The sequence below is a fragment of the Mustela lutreola genome, chromosome 4, assembly GCF_030435805.1.
Source record: "Mustela lutreola isolate mMusLut2 chromosome 4, mMusLut2.pri, whole genome shotgun sequence".
NCBI classification, from domain to species: domain Eukaryota; kingdom Metazoa; phylum Chordata; class Mammalia; order Carnivora; family Mustelidae; genus Mustela; species Mustela lutreola.
The window spans coordinates 181768718-181778490 of record NC_081293.1 but is presented as its reverse complement, the minus strand read 5'-3'; positions in this window follow the sequence as shown (position 1 = coordinate 181778490).

The window sequence follows — 9773 nt, the reverse complement described above, 5'->3', positions numbered from 1 at the left end:
TATATTTATATTGGCTCATTAAATCATACAACTCTTCCAAGCAAGGGCCCGTTTCATATAATATCAAAAGGTACATTAATTACTCTCAACACCAATCCCATCAGAAAAGACTTAAAGTATTAGGCAGTTGTCAAGCTCACGGAGGTGGATACAAGGTTTCCAGATTCTAATTTCTACTTTAAAGCTCGTGTTATATTTGGGAACAATTACTATCAGTTGTTTTCACTGACGTGACAGTCTCACTTTGATCACTTTCAAAAATATCTGCAAAATATCCAAGTCTAAGAAACAATTTGTCATTCTTTAAAGTAAAGAATTTAAAAAAAAAAAAAAGAGTTCCGTGAAGAAAGCAGTTAGTTTAGTTCACAACTCAAAACAACCGCACATACTTTTTTCTTAAAACAATCATCATACTTGAGCGTGCACTAGAAGTTCTTCATGCATAATTCCTATATCATCACACAGAATTTAAAAAAATGGGTTCAGATTCAACAAAATTAATCTTTTACAGCTTCATCAAACACAATCTTGGGACACCTGGGTGGCTAAGTTGGTTAAGCTTCTGCCTTCAGCTCAGGTCATGATCCCAGGGTCCTGGGATCAAGTCCCACATCAGGTTCCTTACTCAATGAGGAATCTGCTTCTCCCTCTACCCCTCCCATCTGCTGGTGAAGTCTCTCTCTCATTCTCTCTCAAAAAAATAAATAAAATCTTTAAAAAAAAAAATTCTTAAGTGAAACTGACCTTTTTTTTTCTTCCAGTGAATGAATAAATGAACGAATTCTGGGCTCTGTCAAGAACAGTGTGGTCTTGGGTGCCTGGGTGGCTCAGTGGGTTAAGCCTCTGCCTTCGGCTCAGGTCATGGTCTCAGGGTCCTGGGATCGAGCCCCGCATCAGGCTCTCTGCTCAGCAGGGAGCCTGCTTCTTCCTCTCTCTCTGCCTACTTGTGATCTCTCTCTCTCTCTCTCTCTCTCTCAAATAAATAAACAAAATCTTAAAAAAAAAAAAAAAAAAAAAAGAACAGTGTGGTCTTGAACAAATGACTTCACACGTCTGAGCCTTACTTGTTCTTCCATAGGAGCCTGGGCACAGGATCTTCGATGTCCCTCCTAGGACTAGTGTCCATGTCACCAGAGGAGCCCTGATCACAGAGCAGGCAGAGCTGGAGGACAGAAGGAAAAATAAACTCAGTGCTCTGGACCAAAGGAGTGTGGGCACTAGTGGAGCAGGACTCTTGAGAAGATGCAGAGAGCACAGTGAGAGAGTCTAGAGGTTTCCCCTTTCAGAACGTAAGGCACACAACTGGGGGGGTGGGGGACACATGGACACTTCCTCTAGCCTCCTATGACTCCCCTGGGGGGGGGGGGTTTGTGTGTGCTTTTGGCTTTTTTTTTAAGATTTTATTTATTCATTTGACAGAGAGATCACAAGTAGGGACAGAGGCAGGCAGAGAGAGAGGGGAAGCAGGCTCCCCACTGAGCAGAGAGCCCGATGCAGGGCTTGATCCCAGGACCCTGAGACCAGGGCCTGAGCCAAAGGCAGAGGCTTAACCCACTGAGCCTCCCAGGCACCCTTCCCCTGGGTTAAAAAAAAAAAAAAAAAAAAAAAGTGGGTTTACAATCGCAGGAGGCTTGCCCTAGCTCTAAGCTTCCAGCTCTCTGTTCCAGGAACTTCTTCTTCTTCTTCTTTTTTTTTTTTTAAAGTAATCTCCGCACCCAACATGGGTCTCAAACTCACAACCCCAAGACCAAGAATCTAATGCTCTTCCAACTGAGCCAACCAGGCCCCCCATGTCCCAGGAAACTTCTAAACACAGTACTTGGCACTAGCCTGCACTAAATTGCTGTAGCCTGGGGCCTTGATCAAATACTGGGCCTTGTTCATTGAGTCATTAATTATGATGTACCAGGCACTGTTTTTAGTGCTGGGGCACAGTTAAGTGAATGAGCTCGTCTCTGCTCTCTATCCATTCAAATTGGGAAGGCAGCACAAAAGAGGCAATCGATTTCAGGTTGTTATAAGTACCACAAAGAAAAACAAAGCAGTAATGGATTCGCTAGGGTGTTGAAAGAGACTCGTTTGGCCACGTCATCCTCTCCTGGACTAAGGCACAAGGACTGCCCGCTGGGGAGGAGAGAGGTACAGATAGAGAAAGTGAGAGCAAAAGAGAAGGAAGAGAGGAAGAAAGACCGTGATTCATGCAGTGTGGTGGGGCCTGCTGGTTAGCTAAGCCCCTGTGGGTGCCAAAAGCTGCTGGTGGCCCAGGGCCCTGGCCTTCCTGGTGCTCACCTTGAGTTCATATCCTCTGCCCCCCAGGCTTTCTCCAGAGGGCCTCCTGCCCAAAGGTTGAGAGCTTGTGACAATCTGGCTTGGGCTCCAGGGGAGACCTCTGAAGGAGACAGGTGGACCTCCCAAGCATGACCACAAAACACAAGCCCACGGGGACCCCAAGATGACCTCGGTGGAATCCTTTGTTTCTGATGGAAGACCGAAAGCAGAATAGCATTTTCCCTGAAAACCAGGTGGTCCCTGAGACGGCTGTCATTTTGAGAGGGCTGTGCATGCACGACTCTCCTGGGCCAGCCTGTCAATGAGCTCAAGAAGAATACTGAGCCCCAGGGAGCAGTGAGATCCCCCTGCTTGACAGCCACCGCCACCCAGGACTGAGAGTAGACACCAGGAGGACTAACTCAAGACTGCTCTGGAGACGGGGCAGCAGGGGCAGCAGCCCGGAGAAACTCAGGCCTCGGCTCTCCCAGGAGCAGCATAGCTCCCTCCCAGAAGGCCACCACCCCTATCCCCCTACCCTGCAGTTCTCTCATGGATGGGAAATCCGAGCCTTCCATGTGGCAGCAGATTCCAAAAAAGCAAAGAAAACAATCCCTCCTTTAAGGAGATCACAATCTCCTAGACCCGATTAGTAACTGAATATGAGGAGTGCTAGGCACAGCTACGTGTGTGTGTGTGTGTGTGTGTGTGTGTGTGTACACATCTCACATATGACATTACAAGCACAGAGGCCACCTTGCCCAGCATGGGCCATTTGGAGGGATGAGTGTGATCTGCCAGGCCAAGTGCAAGAGCCCTTATAAAGGAGCAAAGAAGTGGGGGATCAGTGTGTCCACAGAGTGAAAATGGAGGAAGCATGGCCACCTCCTCAGTCGAAGTACACTAAAGCCACGACTTGCTTCCCGGTTTTCTTTTGACCCAGGGACACACCTACCAGATCCGCAGACAGGACACCATTAACCCCACTTGCAAGTGGAGAAACAGTCCCATCCCCTTTTGTTACCACATTTTTGGTGGGGGAGTCACAGGAGATACGTATAAGAAGGGTTTTTGTTTTTGTTTTTAACTTGTTTACCTGATTATTTATTTATTTGACAGAGATCACAAGTAGGCAGAGAGGCAGGCAGAGAGAGAGGGGGGCGGGAAGCAGGCTCCCCGCCGAGCAGAGAGACCAACTCGGGGCTCGATCCCAGGACCCTGGGATCACCACCTGCGCCGAAGGCAGAGGCTTTAACCCCCTGAGCCACCGAGGCATCCCAGTATAAGAAGTTTCAAATGGAATAAAAGCTATCCAAGATGAAAGCAGGGTGATCCACTGACCCAATTTTAGCACCAAATGTTCTGCCTCCCGGGAAATCCTTGCTCCCAGGTCATCCAGGAGGATGGGTCATCCTAGACAAGTGCAAGGGGTGCCTGGGTGGCTCAGTCGGTTAAGCATCTGTCTTCCACTTGGGTCATGATCCCAGGGTCCCGGGATGGAGCCCCACATCAGGCAGCTAAGGAGGGAGACTGCTTCTCCCTTGCCCTCTGCCTACTGCTTCCCCAGCTTGTGTTCTCTCTCTATCAAATAACCAAATACAATCTTTGAAAGAAAAAAAGAAAGGAAAGACAGTGCAAGCAGAGAGAAGAAGCCAGGGAGCTGGCTAGCTAATCAACTACCACTAGCCACCTTGCGGAGGTGGGTGTTGGAGGCAGGTGACACAGTGTGTCTGTACATGACAGACGGAATCTCCTTTGGTAGCATTAACCCCCCCACCCCTATCCTCACCATCACCTTGTCCTGAATGCCCCTGGCAGTTGGCATCTGTCCCTGCCTAGCAGATTCCTCACAGCCCCCCAGCAGTGCTTCCTCACCTCTCAATGACCCCTTGGTGGGGCACACTGGGCTTCCATCCCCCTTCAATAGATAAGAGCACACCTGGCATCCTCCCTGGCCTTGTAGCAAGCCCCCAGAGTTGTACTTTGGCAATGTCTCCGGGCAGCTGCCTTTAACCCATTCCTGACCGGCATCCCGGCGTACTCCCTGCACGCGTGGACCCCCTGTTCGCATTCTGGGCCCTTGCTACAGCCTTGCACACTGACTCATGGCACATGGGAGGAGGGGCATGTCAGAGCAGCTTCAGCTATGGACAGTAGGGCTCTTGGAGTCTTCCCCTCTGAAAGGAGATATCTAAGCACCCCCACCCCCGGCCAGGGCAGGGTCAGCAGGAGCAACAATGTTATTCCAATGATGCCACGCGTCCACCAGACCCGACGTCTGCCCACAAGCCACCAGTCACGCTCAATGCCGCCTCTGTTGCAAGGTTGCTCGTGAAAAGCCCCTGTGTTGTGGCTCCTGGCTCCAGCGAGGTCTTCAATACAAGGTCTCCATTCATGCCAAGCTGGCCCTCCTCGGCTGCACAGGCAGCCCCTGCTCCCTGAGGAAAGCTGCCGGGGGTACAAGGCGAATCTTCCCCCTCAGCTTCCACAAAGGCCAAGCACACGCTGCCTGTACCCTGCCTTCCACCCAGCATCGCCGCTCTCTGCTTTCTGGGAAACCCTGACACAGGCTCGGAAAAGCAGGGCCCAGGAGCACACACCACACTGGGTCTGGGGGTGGGGGGGGGCCTGGACCTCTCTGTTAAAACCATCCAAGCTCCTGGCTCTCCCAAAATGTCAGTGACAGGACACACACAGTGAAGCACAGACAGGAAGAAAACCAGCTGTCTGAAAGGTACCTCCCTCCGGGACTGAAGGAAGAGAGTCAACTCTGGGGAATAGAGCAGCGTTTTTGGTTGGAGAGCTGGTTTACTGGCTTTTTGAAGCTCATGGAGCATCATGAGTCCTGTACCGTCCTGCAGCGCGTGTAGGCTCCAGGCAATGGAACAGAGCAGTGGTTTTCCAACTTGAGCGTGCACCAGAATCACCTGGAAGATTTGATACAACACAGATTGCTGGACCACCCACCAGAGTCAGTGGTTCATGGGGGGTGGGGGGGTGGGGTGGAGTTTGCATTTCTACCAAGTTCGCAAGAGGTTCTCTTGCTGTGGTCAGAGGATATCACTTTAAGAACCATCAGAATAGGGTCTCCCTTGTTTAAAAACACAAAAACAAAAACAAAAAAACCAACATGGAGTCACTTGTGCTAAGGCCCATGTCCCCTAACCAAACTGCAGTTTCTGCCTTTCCTAGGAATTTGATTTTCACTGGTCAGTCTCAAATTTCCTGGTTAACACCAGTGAAGAAATCCTCCTGAGAGACCCCTAGTGTCCTCCAAAGGAAGGTGACCTTGCCTGAAACAATCTACTCCTTGCAAGAATCACTGCTTTGCCCTGACTCCCTCTTCCTGCAAGTCTTCCATTTTGCACAGCTTCTCAAGCTCCTTCGTACTCGCTAGAGCTAGGATGCTGTCGGGATTCATGAGTCACTGAAGAGAGCCAGTAAGATCTTCACATCTATTCAGCTGAATTTTGTTTTTCAACACCCCTGGCCTCAAGGAGTTTCAGTTCCCAAAGGCAGCCCCAGAGCAAAAAGTACCCATGAGGGCAAGGCACACTGAACACATCACAACTGAGGGAATTAGGGGGAAAAAAGAGTGAGACGGGGGCACCTGGGTGGCTCAGTGTGTTAAAGCCCCTGCCTTCGGCTTGGGTCATGATCCCAGGGTCCTGGGATGGAGCCCCGCATTGGGCTCTCTGCTCAGCGGGGAGCCTGCTTCCTCCTCTCTCTCTCTCTGTCTGCCTCTCTGCCTCCTTGTGATTTCTGTCTGTCAAATAAATAAATAAATTAAAAAAAAAAAAAAAAAAGAGGGAGCCGTGTTGAGCCCTTACTACAGTGTTCTTATCTTCTCACGTAATCGGTGAGGCCTATGAGGTGGGTAATCATTTCCCTACTTCACAGATGAGAAGCTCAAAGGTCCATCACCTCCCCGAGGGCAAGCGAGCAGGAGTGTCAGGCTCTTCAGCACTCTGGAGGCCAAGCCTGCCAGACCCTGGGAGGGGAGGTGGCAGGACATTCCTAAAGGAAAAGTAACTCAAGCTAGATGGTGAATGTGATAAGCAATGAAGAGGGTCGGGGAGTTTGTGAAATGCCGTATTAAAATGGGGAAGAGGAGAAGGAGGGGAAGGAAGGTGTCCTCCATGGTAGATAGAGTAAGAGTTGAGAAGGTAAGAACAGACTGTTGACGGAAGGGTGGGACAAATGGCAGGCAGGGCTGGCCCTGTTGAAGTGAAGGTTGAGTTGGAGAGACTGGGAAGAGGGGACTCCAGGCTCCTGTCAGAACTTAAGTGTCCCACCAAGACCCCTGGGCCAGATACAGGGGTCAACAGGTGCACCTGTGGGCTCTAGCATTGACAATGGCATGACTAGGCCAGGGCTTGAGGAAGCTAGTCTGGCAGCCAGTGAGAAGTAAGCAAAGCCTGAAGCAAGCCTACCAAGTTGTAGGTCAGTGCAGCCAGGGAACAAGGTCATTCCCTAATATTGCCATATGGTAAGTAGAACAGTCCTGCATAGGTTTTGCAAACAAATGTAGGGTTTTATTTTGTTTTGTTTTTCTGCTTTATAAAGATTTTATTTTTAAGTCATCTCTACCCCAAAAATGGGGCTCAAACTTATAACCCCAAGAATTTGGCAGAGAGAGACACAGTGAGATAGGGCACACAAGCAGGGGGAATGGGAGAGGGAGAAGCAGGCTTCCCACAGAGCAGAGAGCCCCATGTGGGGCTTGATCCCAGGACCCTGGGATCATGACTGGAGCCGAAGGCAGAGGCTTAATCCACTGAGCCACCCAGGCGCCCCCACTGTTCCCACTCTCAACCAACCCACACCCAAGGTTATCTATGGGTCATCATCTTCTAGGTTTTTCTTCTCACCTTCTGAGGGGTCACAGTGACCCCCAAATAACCCAGCATCCTGCAGGGAAGAGAAGGAATATTGATGTTAAATAAATGGGTCAGTGCAGGCCTGGAGACATTTTCCCAGACTGCCAAGGGCCTCTGGACAGCGAGCATCCCTCTCTGTGACTCAAAGGTGTCTTAAAATGAGAATTCTGTGGACTCTTTCCCAGTCTCTTTCTTCACTCCTTATGACGTCCTGGAGGCTTATTCCCTTCTGTTCAGCCTCGGAAGGGGAAGGAGAACAAAAGAACCCTTAGCCAGATGAGGCTCCTTTTAAAGGCCCTCACTCCGAAAGTGAGAACATTCTCATTGCCCTGGAGTGGGTGGGGTGCATCCGCCTTGAAGGAGCAGGAGGCTGGCTGAGGACAAAGCAAAAGCGCAGAGGTCCAGGTTCGAACCTGCAATAAACGACCCTTGCTGATTGGCTTTGACTCACGTCTCTGGTGGTCTTTTAAGGTGGGGGTAATACTCTATTGGCATTTCAGCCTCTTCCACCCGCCCTCACAGGGGCTGCCCACCGGGGAGGGGGCTGGTGATCAAGGGACCCTGTGGGCTGCCCCCACCGTGCCCCCTCACCAGGCCCATCCACTCTCTGGGTGCCCAGAAGTGTCTTTTTCCAGGAGCACAAGAACACGAGGCTGCGGAAGGGAGATTCCTAATTTCATTTGTCCTCAGAGCCAATCTTTTAGCAAGCGGGCAGCAGGCCAGGCCAGGCCCACAGAAGAAAGCCGCCATTCGCATCGTGGTGCCCGTGGAGCAGAGCCAGAGGGAGGGGGAGATGCTGTTTGCGAGAGGCGCTTTGGAAATTCCTCGCATTTTTTGGCCTTTGTCTCTGGGCATTGAGATGGAGATCCACGTTGGACTCCGCGGAGAACTCCCAGTCTCTCCTTTGCATTCAAAAGGAAGCTCCTAGCTGGGCGCAGAAAGAATTCGTGACTGTTTTCTCATCTCAATGACCAATGGAGTCCCTTGAGGGTAGGAGGGATGGGGCAGGGGAGGTGGGGCTCTTCACAGCTTTTCCCTCACTGCCATCCGGCCCCAGCGCCAGGCCCAAGTCCTAAGTGATGTAAATGTGACACCCTTTCTAAGAGGAGCTGCCCTCCAGCGCTCTCGGGGTTCTGGGGAACATCAAAGGCGCCTGGAGGCCGGAAGGTCTGAGTGGAAGGCAGGATGCCTAGGTCCTGAGGACTCCATAAGACCCGAAGCAAACCAGTACGGACTTGGATGCCTGGTTCCCGCCCTGGCCCGATGTGGACAGGAGTTTGGTCTCATCCATTTCCCATCCCAGGAGTGGTCAGGGCGCCACAGGCGACGGTCAGGGTTCGATGGGAGACCCAACATGAATGAAGGACACAGATGCCACAGCGAGTGCCAGAGTAAGTCTCCATGAAGAGATTAGCCAGAAGCCCCCGCTGGCCCCAATTCCAGACTTCTACCGACCTCTGGGTCCAGCAAGTCTTCTGAAGTTGTTGTGAAGGACGATCCCTCCGTTACCAGTTTGAGATCCTGTCCTCCCGTTCTCCCGCTGAACTGGCATCCCGCTCCCACCAGATGCCACTTTGCAAGGCAGCGTATTCGCAAGCAGCAGGGGGGTGGGGAGGAGAGGAGGCCAGGGAGTCTCCATCCTGGGACTGTATGCAAGGACCTATTTAGAAACTGTCCCTGCTCCCCTTCCCCCAGGGGATTTACTTGGAGACCATTCCCGGAAACCAGCTTCAGGGAACAAAGCCCAGATACAAAGGTGGGTCTGGCCAGGTGGAGACATCCGATCAGTGGGGGGATGCATACTGTCTCCCCCGTTACCAAGGAGTATGGGCCCTGCCCTTTGGGAGCCTTTTGGGCGCCAATCCCAACCAAGGTGTAATAGGCTGGTTCAAATGTCTACTAGGGTACATTGTAACTCAGTTGGTCACCTAGCATCACTGTGGAGTTTCCTGTGTGTGTTATAATCCCATTGGCCACCTGTGCATGGCCAGGCCCGACCGCATGGCCTTTGCCCTTAAATCTAGTCTGTGAAACAGAGAAGGGTCGCCCTCTCTTGAAGGAGGTACGTCCCTGAACGTTCGGGTAGATTCTTGATGCTCGGCGTGAAATAAAGCTTTGCTTGACCTTCGCTTTATATCAGTCTCGCCCCTTCAATCACGGACCCATTATTGGGGCATAACAGGGCCGAAGGTCACAGCTGCTCCCGAAAGCCATCAGTTAGCTTCTCTGTCCACTGCCTTCCCGAATCCGTCCAAATCACCCACGCTCTGAAGGACCCGGGTCCCTGTAATCCCTTTTGTGACCAAAATGAAGTCTTCAAGGAGAGCTGGCCGAAAGGGGTAGAGAGCCCACCGAGCAAATGAAGCAGAAACTAATGTGACAGGTCCCCGGGGCTTTCTCGGAGACACTTGTACCTACTGTCAGTTTTTCTCCCCACTAGCCCAACCATGCGGACTTGATCTCCAAGAAGTAAAGAGAACACTGACCTCTGTAGCAACAGTCATTGTTGGGCCAGAATTCCAGGCCACCGTAACTCAGTGCATGCACTCAGGCGGACTACTTAACTTCCGAGCCTCTGTGCTTTCTGGAAAATGAACAGGTTGGCAAGGTCTCCGCTGTCCCTGG